This window comes from Bos grunniens, chromosome 15 (assembly GCF_055505025.1).
Source record: "Bos grunniens cultivar Pamir isolate PY7600 chromosome 15, Bosgru_T2T1.0, whole genome shotgun sequence".
Classification (NCBI taxonomy): Eukaryota; Metazoa; Chordata; class Mammalia; order Artiodactyla; family Bovidae; genus Bos; species Bos grunniens.
Window position 1 is genome coordinate 63,366,400 of NC_141179.1, and position 15,172 is coordinate 63,381,571.

Sequence of the window (15,172 nt, forward strand, 5' to 3'; positions counted from 1 at the left end):
AGCCTACCAGGCTCCTCCGTCCATGGGATTCTCCAGGCAAGAATACTGGAGTGGGTTGCCATTTCTTTCTCCACATATCTCTTCTATTCTCTTCCAACTACAATTTCCTGATTACCAATCCCATCACCTTGTAGCATTTGACTTTTCTCCTAATCTCTGAAAATTTAAAGGCTGTCCATTGAGAATTCCTTGCTCCTTGGAGGAAAAGCTATTTCAAACCTAGACAGCTTGTTAAAAATCAGAAACATCACTTTTCTGACAAAGGTCCATATGGGCAAAGCTATGGTTTTTCCAGTAGTCATGTACAGATGCGAGAGTTGGACCATAAAGAAGGCTGAGTGCTGAAGAATTGATGTCGTCAAACTGTGGTGCTGGAGAAAACTCTTGAGAGTCCCTTAGGACTGCAAGGAGATCCAACCAGTCAATCCTAAAGGAAATCAATTCTGAATAGTCATTGGAAGGACTGATGCTGAAGCTGAAGTTACAATACTTTGGCTACCTGATGCAAAAAGCCAACTCATTGGAAAAGACCCTGATGCTGGGAAAGATTGATAGCAGGAGGAGAAGGGGGTGACAGAGGATGAGGTGGTTGGATGGCATCACTGACTCAATGGACTTGAATCTGAGCAAACTCCAGAAGATACTGAAGGACAGGGAAGCCTGGTGTGCTGCAGTCTATGGGGTCACAAAGAATTGGGGTCACTCACGACTGAGTGACTGAACAACAACAATGAGAATTCCTTTCTCCTCTAGGCTTCAACCCCCTCTACCCCACCCACCCTCACATACCTCTCTCCACTGGACCCATCCCTCACCTTGACCTGGATCCGGGATCCCACCTCACCTTCCTTCTCAGAACTTTTGCAGTGCCATATGCTTCCTCTCTCCTATATGTTCAGTCTTGTGCTCTCAACCCAGTCCTTCCCTCTGGCTCTTTTTTCCTTCCATTGTAGAGTATCACTGGAATGGGGAATTCTCTCCAGTATCCTAGGAGAAGTATGCATCAGTAGGACATATTTTAAACTCAGTTACCACAACTGAATGTTAACTTGTTATCTATAAATACTTACTAGAACGAAGAATATATTTCAGAACAGTTTTTAAAACTTTTGATCATAAAAAATTTCAAATATATTAAGAAACAAAGAAGCTATACAGGGTCACGAGTCAGAAATGACTGAGCCAGCATGAAAGGGCAACTTTTATATATATATATATATTTCAGGTGTACAGCATTATGATTTGACATCTGTATGTACTACATACAGTCTAGCTGCCATCTGTCACCATACAATTGGCCCACCTCACCCATTTCACAGACTCCCCCTCACCCAACCAACTTCCCCTCTTGTATCCACTAATCTGTTCTCTGTGTCCAAGTTTGTTTTTATTTTCATTTTGCTCATTCATTTTTTTAGATCCCACATCTGAGTGAAAACATAGGGTATTTGTCTTTGATTTATTTCACTTAGCATAATACCTTCAAGGTCCATCCATACTGTTGCAAATGGCAGGATTTCATTCTTTTTTATGGATAAGTGAAGAGTTGACTCATTGGAAAAGACTCTGATGCTGGGAGGGATTGGGGGCAGGAGGAGAAGGGGACGACAGAGGATGAGATGGCTGGATGGCATCACTGACTCGATGGACGTGAGTTTGAGTGAACTCCGGGAGATGGTGATGGACAGGGAGGCCTGGTGTGCTGCGATTCATGGGGTCGCAGAGTCGGACACAACTGAGCGACTGAACTGAACTGAACTGACCATCCCATTGAGGGCAGGAGAAGGGGACGACCGAGGATGAGATGGTTGGATGGCATCACCGACACAATGTACATGGGTTTGGGTGGACTCCAAGAGTTGGTGATGGACAGGGAGGCCTGGTGTGCTGCGGTTCATGGGGACTCAAAGAGTCAGATACAACTTAGCGACTGAACTGAACTGAACTGAGCATCCCATTGTGTGTGTGTGTGTGTATGTGTGTGTGTGTGTTAGAGACTATCAGAAAAACTCTGCCTTGTCTCATTTCCTCTTCCAACTACCATCCTTTCCCTCTCTTCCCCACCCATAGCCAAAGTTCTCCAGAAAGCAGTCCTCTATGACTTCTTAATTTCTTCAGTTTCTACCCACTCTTAACCCATTTAGGTCTGGTCTCGCTTCTGCACTGTAGCTCCTAGAAATAATAATGGCCTCCATACCACCAACTCAAGCAGACATTTTATTTCAATTCCATCTTATTCTAGTGTAAAATTCAGTAGCTTGAAACAAGAATTCATTTTTTCTTTCTTGTGATTCTATTAATTGACTGGGATAAGCTGGGCAGGTCTTACTTGGGTTGTCTCAAAGGGCTGGTGTCATCTTGACACTAAGGTGACCCATGCCTTACATGTTTGGTACCCAGGTTGGAACAGCTGCCACAACCGGGAGGCAGCCAGGCATCATCTCTCTCTCTCTCTATGGCATCTGCATAGTCAGTTTAGCCTTCTTCACAGCATGATGGTCTAAGGGTAAACAGACACTTTACATGGTGGCTGGCATCCCTCTGAGCAAGCATTTCAAGAGACCAAGGTTGACACTGCAAACTTCATATGACCTATCCTCAAAAGTCACAAATTCTATTAGTTGAACAAACCCAGGCCTCATTCAGTGTGGGAGGGTACTACATGAAGTGTGAATTTCAGGAGGCATAATTCATTTGAGGGCCATCTTTGGAGACCAACTGTCCTACTTGACTTTCCAACAACTATCAGAGGGACTTCCCTGGTGGTCCAGTGGCTAAGATTCTGTACTCCTAATGCAGGGGGTCTGGGTTCGATTCCTGGTCAGGGAACTAGATCCCACATGGCACAACTAAAGACTCCGCACGCTGCATCAAAGACTGAAGGTCATGTTTGTAACAACTAATGCCTGGCACAGCCAAATAAGTAAATTTTTAAAATTAGCAAAGCCTTGTGAGCCATCCACTTTTTGAAACACTGTCTCCTTGCTCCCATAACAAACCATTCTTCTGTTCTGTTTCTACTTCTCTGAAGAGAGAGGGGTTTGTAGGTCTCCTCTGCTCCAGTCCTCCAGGTCTGGCTCTGAGTCCCCTCTCTCCTATATCCCTTCTCTCCTGTATCTCTTTAATCTCTTCTCAAATCAAATTAAGTCATTTAATCCAGATCTACTATTTCAATTAATTCCTAAAATACATAAGACGAAAATATTAATCATTCCAGCCCAAACTTGTCCTCTGAATAGTATACTCCACCTCTCAAAACCTCCCCTCGAAGATCCCAAAGGTATCCAGTTTAGCATGTCTAATCTGAACTTCAGAGAAGGCAATGGCGCCCCACTCCAGTACTCTTGCCTGGAAAATCCATGGTGGAGGAGCCTGGTAGGCTGCAGTCCATGGAGTCGCAAAGAGTCAGACACGACTGAGCGACTTCACTTTCACTTTTCACTTTCATGCATTGGAGAAGGAAATGGCAACCCACTCCAGTGTTCTTGCCTGGAGAATCCCAGGGACGGGGGAGCCTGGTGGGCTGCCATCTATGGGGTCACACAGAGTCGGACACAACTGAAGTGACTTAGCAGCAGCAGCAGCAATATGAACTTAGAATAGACCACTGCCCTCAAACAGGGCATCTTCCAGAATTCTCCAGCTTCCTGGAGGGTAACTCACCTGGCACACAGTGGAGCTGCCCTAGTTGTCTCAGTTGTGACCATCCTAAAGGGATTGATAACCAGCCAGTCCCAGACACGTGAGCAAGTCAAAATGAGGAGGACGCTCAGCCAACCACAGCGGGCCGAAGAGGCAGAATCGAGACCAGCGGAGAGCAGCCAAGCCAGCCCAGACCAGCTGAACTCCTGTGAACTGGTACAATAAACAAATGTTTATTTTTGTATGCCACTGAGATTTTGCGGTTTTCTCACTACATAGCATTATTTTGTCAATGGATGTCTGATACACTACAGCTCAAACATTCAACAATTGAAGAAAGGTGCAATGTCATGCAAGCTTTGAGAATGCTGTGTAGACGTACAGTCATCCCTCAGCATCAGTGAGGTGACTGGTTCGCAAATCCCCGGGATATAATAATCAGAGAATACTCAAGTCCTTTGTATAAAACAGAGTGTTGTTGTTGTTGTTTAGCTGCTTAGTTGTGTCTGACTCCTTTGTGCCCTCATGGACTGTAGCCCGCCAGGCTCCTTCTGTCCATGGGATTTCCCAGGCAAGAATACTGGAGTGGGTTACCATTTCTTTCTCCAGAGGATCTTCCCGACCCAGGGTTAGAACCCGTGTCTCCTGCCTTGGCAGGCAGATTCTTTACCACTGAGCCACCAAGGAAGCCCCATAAAATGGAGTAGTATTTGCATATAATCTATGTGTATCCTCTCTAGGTTACTTTTAATAAGTAATACAATGAAAATGTTATGTAGATAGTTGCTGGCACATGGCAAATTCAACTTTTGCGCTTTGGAACTTTTTGGAAAAAAAATGTTTTTTAAGTATTTTTCCATCTATTGGTTGACTCCGTGGACACAGAACCTCCAGATTGGAAGGGCTGACTGTAAACAGACTTGAAGTGTTCATAACAAACTGATAAACTGCAGAAGGAGGAGATGATTGAAAAACAATGTGTATAATATGACATCATTTTCATAAAACATGCATTTCTATATTTGCATATGAAAATATGCAAAATTTCAGGTCTAATATACAAGATGCCGACCGACGTGGTTATCTCTGGGTGGTAAGACTTTCCGTAATTTTCATTTTATGTCACTCATATAATTGTTCAAAAGGGAGAAAAAAATCTTTGCTGTATAGTACATTTGGTTTGGCTATCCTTTGGCTTGTTGGTAAAAATCCTGAATATTCTTTGATTACGTTTTGCAGAGGACGGCACAGGAGGTATTCCTGCAGCATCCTGTGCAGGCAATGCGGACACTGCACCTCTTCCAGGACTCACTAAGGACTGCAGGTATAAGAACACACCTGTCTAATTCCTACTGGCAAGCCTGAAAAGAGAAGTTCACACCAGTGGTCTTCCCAGCCCACCATTAGAGCCTGGGAAGCCTTAGAAGTCCCTGCCTTGGAGACAGGATGGGGAGACTGGGAGCAGAGCAGGACGCCTCTAGAAACTTCCTGCCTGTGGGGCTTAGTTATATGCCTTGGACAAACAAAAGAAATCTTCCTCTAAGTTCTTACTAACACGGTGTCAAATGTCATACATTCAGAATAAGAAATTCAATGCCCCAGGGCAGGCCAAGGATAGCTAAGGTGCTAATCCTTCCTAAGGCTGAAAGGACTTTCTTTCTTTTCTTTCTTTAAGCTTCCTTCCTTCCTTGCCCCATTTCCTCTCCCTCCCAATCATTCAAGGAGTTCCCTCTCTCCCTCCCTCCCTCCCTCTCTATTTTCTTTCTTTCCTTATCTAATATTTGGGAGTTAGGCCTTCATTTAAAATAATTCCTAATTTATAGCAAATCTATCCCTGTACTTTCCTGGACAATCCTTAATTTGCAGTAAACCCCCAATCCATTTTTTTTTTCTGCCACTATTTCTGTTGCTAAAACCGTCCAGCTAGAGCTGGTGAAAATTGCACATCAGGCTGATGAACTCTACAGCAGTCATATATAATCTGGCTTCAGCTGACTGTGCTTATACACTGAATTTTCCTTTCCTCATTCCTACGTATTTCTTGTTCCCTAATGTGAGTTTAATCTTAGCCTTTTCCATTCTTGTCATGCCCCAGCACCTCTCACTCCAGAGACCCTGAATCCTAACACTTGAGGTCCAACAACTGCCCTTCCTCCTCCTCCAAATGTTATCATTTGATTTCCTCTTATCAACACTCCCCAACCCCCACCCAGCTCCAGCAGCTCCCTTCAAAGCTCTTTGAAGGGTGGTCTCAGCCCACCTGGTTAGTCTCCAAGACAGAGGTTCTGTAAGTGAGGGTTCAGAAGATCATGTAGAGTCCACAAAGGCACTCCAGGTGATTCATGAATCTTTTGAAATGAATGTAGAATTTTGTCTTTAAGTCAGTTTTTAGTTGAGAGTCTCTAGATTTCATCTACTTTCCATAGGACTCTGCCAACCTAGGACTTTTCTTCATCACTCACTTCCTCTTTCTTGCATTTTTAGGCTCTCGCCTTTTTGACTGGTGTCCTCTTTGTCTACATACAACTTGGCTGTACCATGAAACAGAATTACCAGGTGTATTAGTCTGCTCTGGCTGCCACAGCAGACGACCACAGGCTGGGTGGCCGCAATGACAGAAATTAATTTTCTCATGGTTCTGGATGCAAGAAGTCCAGGATCAGAGTGCCAGGATGGTTAGTTTCTGGTGAGAACTCTCTTCCTGGCTTGCAGATGGCCACTCTCTCACTATATCCTAGCATGGCCTTTTCAAGGGGTGGGCATACAGGGGTGGGGGAAGGGAAGTTCTCTTTTCTTTTTATTATTATGCTACCAGTCCTATTGAAATAAGGCCCCACCCTTCAAACCTCATTTAATTTTAATGACCTCCTAAAGATCCTGTCTTCAAATATAGTCACATTGGAAGTTAGGATGTCAACATATGATTTACAGGGTGTTGGGGGGATGGCACATGGTTCAGCCCATAGCACCAAGGATAAAAATAACTTGATTTAAGATACCAGAGTTGTTATCTGTGTTACGCTGGCAAAACTGCTTTCTAACTTATCTTTCTGCTTTCTAACCTGCCCTTCACGCTCTGGAATGTGAAGTCAAGTGGGCTTTAGAAAGCATCACTGTGTACAAAGCTAGTGGAGGTGATGGAATTCCAGTTGAGCTATTTCAAATCCTGAAAGATGATGCTGTGAAAGTGCTGCACTCAATATGCCAGCAAATTTGGAAAACTCAGCAGTGGCCACAGGACTGGAAAAGGGCAGTTTTCATTCCAATGCCAAAGAATGCTCAAACTACTGCACAATTGCACTCATCTCACATGCTAGTAAAGTAATGCTCAAAATTCTCCAAGCCAGGCTTCAGCAATACGTGAACCGTGAACTTCCAGATGTTCAAGCTGGTTTTAGAAAAGGCAGAGGAACCAGAGATCAAATTGCCAACATCCGCTGGATCATCGAAAAAGCAAGAGAGTTCCAGAAAAACATCTACTTCTGCTTTATTGACTATGCCACAGCCTTTGACTGTGTGGATCACAATAAACTGTGGAAAATTCTGAAAGAGATGGGGATACCAGACCACTTGACCTGCCTCTTGAGAAACCTATATGCAGGTCAGGAGGCAACAGTTAGAACTGGACATGGAACAACAGACTAGTTGCAAATAGGAAAAGGAGTATGTCAAGGCCGTATATTGTCACCCTGCTTATTTAACTTATATGCAGAGTACATCATGAGAAACGCTGGGCTGGAAGAAGCACAAGCTGGAATCAAGATTGCCGGGAGAAATATCAATAACCTTAGATATGCAGATGACACCACCCTTATGGCAGAAAGTGAAGAGGAACTAAAAAGCCTCTTGATGAAAGTGAAAGAGGAGAGTGAAAAAGTTGGCTTAAAGCTCAGCATTCAGAAAAGAATGATCACGGCATCTGGTCCCATCACTTCATGGGAAATAGATGGGGAAACAGTGGAAACAGTGGCTGACTTTATTTTTCTGGGCTCCAAAAACACTGCAGATGGTGACTGCAGCCATGAAATTAAAAGATGCTTACTCCTTGGAAGGAAAGTTATGACCAACCTAGATAGCATATTGAAAAGCAGAGACATTACTTTGCCAACAAAGGTCTGTCTAATCAAGGCTATGGTTTTTCCAGTGATCATGTATGGTTGCAAGAATTGGACTGTGAAGAAAGCTGAGCGCCAAAGAATTGATGCTTTTGAACTGTGGTGTTAGAGAAGACTCTTGAGAGTCCCTTGGACTGCAAGGAGATCTAGCCAGTCCATCCTAAAGGAAATCAGCCCTTGGTGTTCATTGGAAGGAATGATGCTGAAGCTGAAACTCCAGTACTTTGGCCACCTCATGCGAAGAGTTGACTCATTGGAAAAGACTCTGATGCTGGGAGGGATTGGGGGCAGGAGGAGAAGGGGACGACAGAGGATGAGATGGCTGGATGGCATCACTGACTCGATGGACCTGAGTCTGAGTGAACTCCAGGAGATGGTGATGGACAGGGAGGCCTGGCGTGCTGTGATTCATGGGGTTACAAAGAGTTGGACATGACTAAGCGACAGAACTGAACTGAACGCACTCTGTAGCCACCCACACCTTGCATAATCACCATATTGGGAGAAGTTTCTTTACTTCTGATGCATTTTGCTATATGGAGAAGCAGCCACTAGGTAACACTCCGAGCCTCCACTCTCTGCTGCCCCACAAAGAGCCCCATATCAGTGATCCAGGACCTTCCTCTCCTCTGCTTCTTGGGAATGAGCTGCCCACACAGAGCATTCTTTCTTTTCTGATCCTGTGTATGCAGTCTTAGAGGGTCTCCCTGGTGTGTTAGCATTTCCTTTTGGTTCCTTCTCAAGGTTTCCTTCTCTCTGCCATTATACCTACTGTTCTTGCATGTTGTCTACTTTTTCAACTAGAGCCTCTATATTTTTGTCATAGTTGTTTTAAATGGCCTATCAATCATTGCACAATCTGCATCATATCTATACCCAGTTCTGATCCTTGCCGTGCCTCTTCAGACTGTATTTGTTCTTCCCTTTTATCATGTCTTGTAATTTTCAACTGAAAGGCAGACATGACCTATTAGGTAATAGGAACTAAGGCAAGTAATCTTTTAGTGAAGTTTTATGTAAATCCGGCCAGCAGTTGGGTTGTGTTTCATGTTTGCTATAACCATAAGGAAACCAGGGGCTTCAAATTTCTCGAGTTCTTTTTTTAAAATCTCCTCTGTTGCCTTTGGGTTTCCCTAAGAACTCCTTCTGAAAAAGAGTCTGAGCCTTACAGTTCTTTCAGCAGTAATTCACTTATGCAGGAGCCCTGTTAATGTGGTGGCAAAGAGTGGGGGAAGGGAAGCATTCTATAAACGTATGATTAAATTTCAGTCTTCCTGTGGGCTTGCAACCTTTAACAAATGTTTCTTTGCTATCCCTTCCCTCTTAGGTGATACAGAAAAGCTAGAGGGGCTGGAGACAGGAAAATGCTCTTTCCCCAAGAATCTAAAAAAGAGAGGATATATGTATATGTATAACTGATTCATTTTGCTGCATAGCAGAAACTAACACAACATTTTAAATCAAATATATTCCAGTAAATTTTTTTTAAGTGCTCTTTCCCAAGATGAGACGAGGCTCTGAAAAGTTTTTTTCACTGGGGAGTAGTCAGTCCTGTGTAACAGAGAAAATTCTGGGCATATTTCAAAATGGTTACTTTCCTTGTCTACATGCTGGGACATAAAATGATTTTTTTCCTGGCACTTCACCACCTGGTGAGGTTTTTGGAGGTAAAACCACAAAACATCTGCCCCCTGCTCTCAAGATAACAGCCCCCCAGGGGAGTCCCTCTCTCCTGTTAGTCCACACACAGCCTCAGCCATTTATCAGCATGATTATTCTACTGTTCCTACCAGGTTCTGGTTCTGGCAGCTTCTGCTCAGGTAAGCTGATCTTGACCTTGAGTATCTGCAGCCACTTCTCTCTCCAGATTCATGGTGGTGGTTTGCCCTGAAACCTCACTTTGCGGGTGAGTCCAAGAAAAGTCCCTGCTTTTCAGCTTTTTTCTTGTTGTAAAGGCAGGAGTGACAGCTTCCAAGATCTTTTATTATTGGATCTGAAACTGAGAGTCCCAAGGCCAAGCTAATTTTTTTGATTGCCTGAAGTTAGTCTTTTCTTTAGTGAGTTTTGCTTTGATTATGAAACCCAACAGTTGGTAGTTAACCAGCCCATCCACTCCAAGAACATACTTTATATTACTTGAATTCATTTAAATTGACTGAGACATTTTATGGGCCAGAAGATGTTCTATCTTGGCAAATTTTGTGAATTTGAGAATGATGTATATTCTACTCTTGTAGGGTAGAATTTTCTAAAATGTCGATCAGCTCAAGCATAGTTAGTGCTATTCAAGTCTACTATTTGCTGATTTTCTGCCTACTTGTTCCATCAGTTATTAAGAGAGCATTTTTAAAAATTTCTGTAACTGTGTATTTGTCTGTTTCTCTCTCTCTTTTTTTTTTTGCTTCATTTATTTTGCAGTTTTGCCATTAGGTACATAGACATTTAGGATTGTTATGTTCTCTTGATTAATTGACCCTTATGTGATTATGATAAGACTTCCTTTTTCTTTTTTTTTTCTTTTTAATATAAATTTATTTATTTTAATTGGAGGCTAATTACTTTATAATATTGTATTGGTTTGCCATACATTAACATGAATCCGCCACTTTTTCTTAGCAATGTTCTTTGTTGACACTCTAACTTTTCTTTGATTAGTGTCAGTATGTTATTTTTTCCCATCTTTCTACTGTTTAGCCCATTTGTGTCCTTATCAGTTCAGTTCAGTCCCTCAGTCGTGTCCGACTCTTTGTGACCCCATGGACTGCAGCACTCCAGGCTTCCCTGTCCATCACCAACTCCCAGAGTTGGCCCAAACTCATGTCCATTGAGTCGGTGACGCCATCCAACCATCTCATCCTCTGTCATCCCCTCTCCTCCTGCCCCTCAATCTTTCCCAGCATCAGGGTCTTTTCAATATTTAGGGTGTATTTTCTGTAGCAGCACATAGCTGTAATCACTATTTTACACAACTTGACAATCTCTGCCTTCTAAACTGGGGTGTTTATATGATTACCTTTAATGTGATCATTAACATGGCTAGATTTGATTCTATCATCTTGCTATTTGTTTTCTATTGGTCTCACCTGTTCTAGGTACCCCCCCCACCCCAGCCTTTTCTCTTTGTCTACCTGCTTTGGGATTTTTTTTTTAATGTTTCTTGCATTTTATACACACATATATATGTATATATCCTATACACACACACACACACACACACACACACGGGCTTCCCTGGTGGCTCAGTTGGTAGAGAATCTGCCTGCAATGCAGGAGCTCCAGGTTTGATCCCTGGGTTGGGAAGATTCCCTGGAGAAGGAAATGGCAACAAATCAAATCTCTCTCTTCTGCTTTAGGGTTAATTGAGTACTTTTTATAATTCCATTCTGTGACCAATGTTGGCTCATTAGCTCTAACTTTGCTTTCATAATTTTGCATTGCTTTAGGGTTGAAAGCACACTTTTTCACACTATCAATGGAAGTTCACAGAGCTGATTGCTAAAGAACATTCACAGGACCCCAGATGACAATGTTTATAAAAACCTACAGGAACTGTGGTGTTGGAGAAGACTCTTGAGAGTCCCTTGGACTGCAAGGAGATCCAACCAGTCCATTCTAAAGGAGACCAGTCCTGGGTGTTCATTGGAAGGACTGATGTTAAAGCTGAAACTCCAATACTTTGGCCACCTCATGCGAAGAGTTGACTCATTGGAAAAGACTCTGATGCTGGGAGGGATTGGGGGCAGGAGGAGAAGGGGACGACAGAGGATGAGATGGCTGGATGGCATCACCGACTCGATGGACGTGAGTCTGAGTGAACTCCGGGAGTTGGTGATGGACAGGGAGGCCTGGTGTGCTGCGATTCATGGGGTCGCAAAGAGTCGAACACGACTGAGCAACTGAACTGAACTGAACAGGAAAAAGATGCAATACACAACAATAAAGACATGCATCAACAACCAAAGGCTATCTCTCAGGAATGGGTCTGGAAAAATCAGAAAGAATCGCCTATTGTCCCCCTTTCTGTAAAAGTCATAATCAAATTCAATTAATCTATTGGGTGAGGAACCACTGTTGTAGGTACAGAATACCTCGGAACGAAGGAGCCCCAAAGAGCACCCTGCCTGGTCATGTAAGCGTATTCTTGATCCATAAGAGCAAAGTCTTCCAGAAATCTCAAAAACAATGCTGACAAGCTGCAAAAATTCCCCTCCAAATTCCTCAGACACTGGGTTTCAAGATAACGTGATGAATGGGTATGTTTCATGCCTTCACTAGGAGTCAGCTATGCTGAATATTTAGCAAAACTGCTCAGGTTAGTTCCTAAGTGAAAAGTACAAGTGTTAGTTGCTCAGTCATGTCAACTGTTTGTGGCCCCATGCCCTATAGCCTTCGAGGCTCCTCTGGAATTCTCTAGGCAAGAATACTGGAGTGGGTAGCTATTCTCTTCTCCAGGGAATCCTCCCGACCCAGGGATCAAAACAGGTCTCTTGCATTGCAGGCAGATTCTTTACCATCTGAGCCACCAGGCCTTCACTAGGAGACAGTCATATGCCAAAAATTTAGCAAAACCAGAGTCACATAATAGGCCACTTGAAATTGTCCAAGGTATCACTGATTTCTATTTTTTAAATTCATGTTTCTCTGTGTGTTTCCTTTAGGATAGTTTCTATTGCTCTGCCTTCAAGTGCATTAATATTTTCTAATGCCTTTGTGACAATGTGATTTGTTTTATGAAATATATATTCGGTCTTTGTCTCCTTCTTGACACAGAGCTAAAACCCCTTGGATTTTCCTAAATGATAAGAGTAATAAAGATGTCCTTTGTTATTTGTAACAAGTCCCTTTCACCTACCTCTGAGTTTAATAAGATGATTTTGTAAAGTGCCGAAGGATGGGGGAACTAGCCGTGTGATTATAGGATTGGAACTCTCAGCCATATCCCCCAACTTCCATACTCCAAGGAGGTGAAAGGGGCTGGTACATGAGTGAATCACTAGTGGCCAATGATTTAATCAACCCTGCCTATGTAATGAAACCTTCATAAGCCCCAGAAGGAAAGGGTTTGGTGAACTACAAGGACCTAACAGAAACAGAAGAGATTAAGAAGAGGTGGCAAGAATACACAGAAGATCTATACAAAAAAAGTCTTAATGACCCAGATAACCACAATGATATGGTCACTCACAGAAAGTCAGGCATCCGAAGTCAAGTGGGCCTTAGGAAGCATTACTAAAAACATAGCTAGTGGAGGTGATAGAATTCTAGTTGAGCTATTTAAAATCCTATAAGATGATGCTGTGAAAGTGTTTCACTCCATATACCAGCAAATTTGGAAAACTCAGCAGTGGCCACAGAACTGCTGTGTGAATGAAAAGGCCAGTTTTCATTCCAGTCCCAAAGGAAGGCAATGCCAAAGGATGTTCAAACTACTTTTGAACATTCATTTCACATGCTAGCAAGGTAATGCTCAAAATCCTTCCAGCTAGGTTTCAATAGTACATGAACTGAGAACTTCCAGATGTACAAGCTGGATTTAGAAAAGGCGGAGGAACCAGACATCAAATTCCCAACATCTGCTGAATCATAGAGAAAGCAAGGGAATTCCAGAAAAACATCTACTTCCGCTTCACTGACTATGCTAAAGCCTTTGACAGTGTGGATCACAACAAACTGGAAAATTCTTAAAGAGATGGGAATACCAGATCACCTTATCTGCCTCCTAAGAAACCTGTATGCAGGTCAAGAAGCAACAGTTAGAACTAGACATGGAACAATGGACTGGTTCAAAATTGGAAAAGGAGTACATCAAGGCTGTATATTGTCACCCTGCTTATTTAACGTATATGCAGAGTACATCATGAGAAATAGCAGGTTGAATGAGTCACAAGCTGGAATCAAGATTGCCAGGAGAAATATCAACAACCTCAGATATGCAGATGATAACACTCTAATGGCAGAAAGCAAAAAGGAACTAGACCATCAAGAGCCTCTTGAAGAAAGTGAAAGAGGAGAGCGGAAAAGCTGGCTTAAGCCTTAATATTCAAAAAACTAAGATCATGACATCTGGTCCCATCACTTCACGGGAAATAGATGGGGAAAAAGTAGAAACAATGACAGATTTTTATTTTCTTGTGCTCCAAAATCACTGTGGAATGTGACTGCAGCCACGAAAATTAAAAGACGCTTGGTCCTTGGAAGAAAATCTATGACAAACCTAGGCAACATATTAAAAAGCAGAGACATCACTTTGCCGACAAAGGTCTGCATGTCAAAGCTATGGGTTTTCCAATAGTCATGTATGGATGTGAGAGTTGGACTATAAAGGAGGCTGAGTGCTGAAGAATTGATGCTTTCGAACTACGGTGTTGGAGAAGACTCATGAGAATCCCTTGAAATGCAAGGAGATCCAACCAGTCAATTGTAAAGGAAATCAGTCCTGGGTATTCATTGGAAGGACTGATGCTGGAGCTGAAAATCCAACACTCTGGCCACCTGATGCGAAGAACTCAGTGGAAAAGACCCTGAAGCTGGGAAAGATTGAAGGCGGGAGGAGAAGGGGACAACAGAGGATGAGGTGGTTGGATGGCATCACCGACTCAATGGACATGAGTTTGAGCAAGCTCTGGAAGTTGGTGATGGACAGGGAAGCCTGGCGTCCTGCAGTGCTTGGGGTTGCAAAGAGTCAGTCACGACCCAGTGACTGGACAACAAGAAAGACACAGAAGTCCTCAGAGAATGGTAGGTCCAGAGGACACATGGAAACTCCATGTCCATTCCCACATACCTTGCTCTATTCATCTCCTCCATCTGGCCATCCTTGAGTTATATCCTTTAATAATCAAATACATAAAATGTTTTCCTGAGTTCTGTGAAAAATTCTAGGAAATTAATTGGACCAAGGAGGGGATTCAATCTATAAACAGTCAGAAGCACATGTAACAACTTGGACTTCTAACCAACATCTGAAGTTGGTGGGGAGACAGTCATGTAAGATTGAACACTTAACCTGTGGGATCTGACATCTCTGGGTAGATATGTCAGAACTGAGTAAAACTAGGACCCTGGTGGTGCTGCAGAATTGCTTGGGAAAACCCCAGACACATTTGGTGGTGAGAAGCGTCAAAGGCAGCAAAATACAGTGGTATTCAGAGAGTATTCAGTATGTAACGTAAATGAAAGCAATGGTTTTTCTTATTAACCATGCAGTGTATTTTTCATCTTAGGTATAATTTTTAACTTCCAGAGTTTCAATTTGAGTCATTTTTATATCTTCATTGTCTCTTTTGAATCTTTTAGACATACTGAATACAATTATAATAACTTTCAATGTTCTTCCCTGTTCACTCTAACATCCGCGTCTGTTCTGGGCCAGTTTTATTCGATTGATTATTCTCTTCATTACAGGTCATGTTTCC

The 15,172-nt window shown here is 42.8% G+C and overlaps 1 long non-coding RNA gene and 1 other non-coding gene across 2 annotated transcripts; one reads left to right on the forward strand and one right to left on the reverse strand.

Annotated features, from left to right (window-relative positions):
• Positions 1–845: 845 nt before the first annotated feature.
• On the reverse strand, positions 846–3,855 carry LOC147358372 (uncharacterized). The gene is made up of 2 exons (XR_015142210.1): positions 3,664–3,855; positions 846–987 (listed from the first exon to the last, which is right to left on the reverse strand). It is a non-coding gene; the product is annotated as an uncharacterized LOC147358372 (long non-coding RNA).
• On the forward strand, positions 2,757–2,829 carry TRNAR-CCU (transfer RNA arginine (anticodon CCU)). The gene has a single exon. It is a non-coding gene; the product is annotated as a tRNA-Arg (tRNA).
• Positions 3,856–15,172: the final 11,317 nt, after the last annotated feature.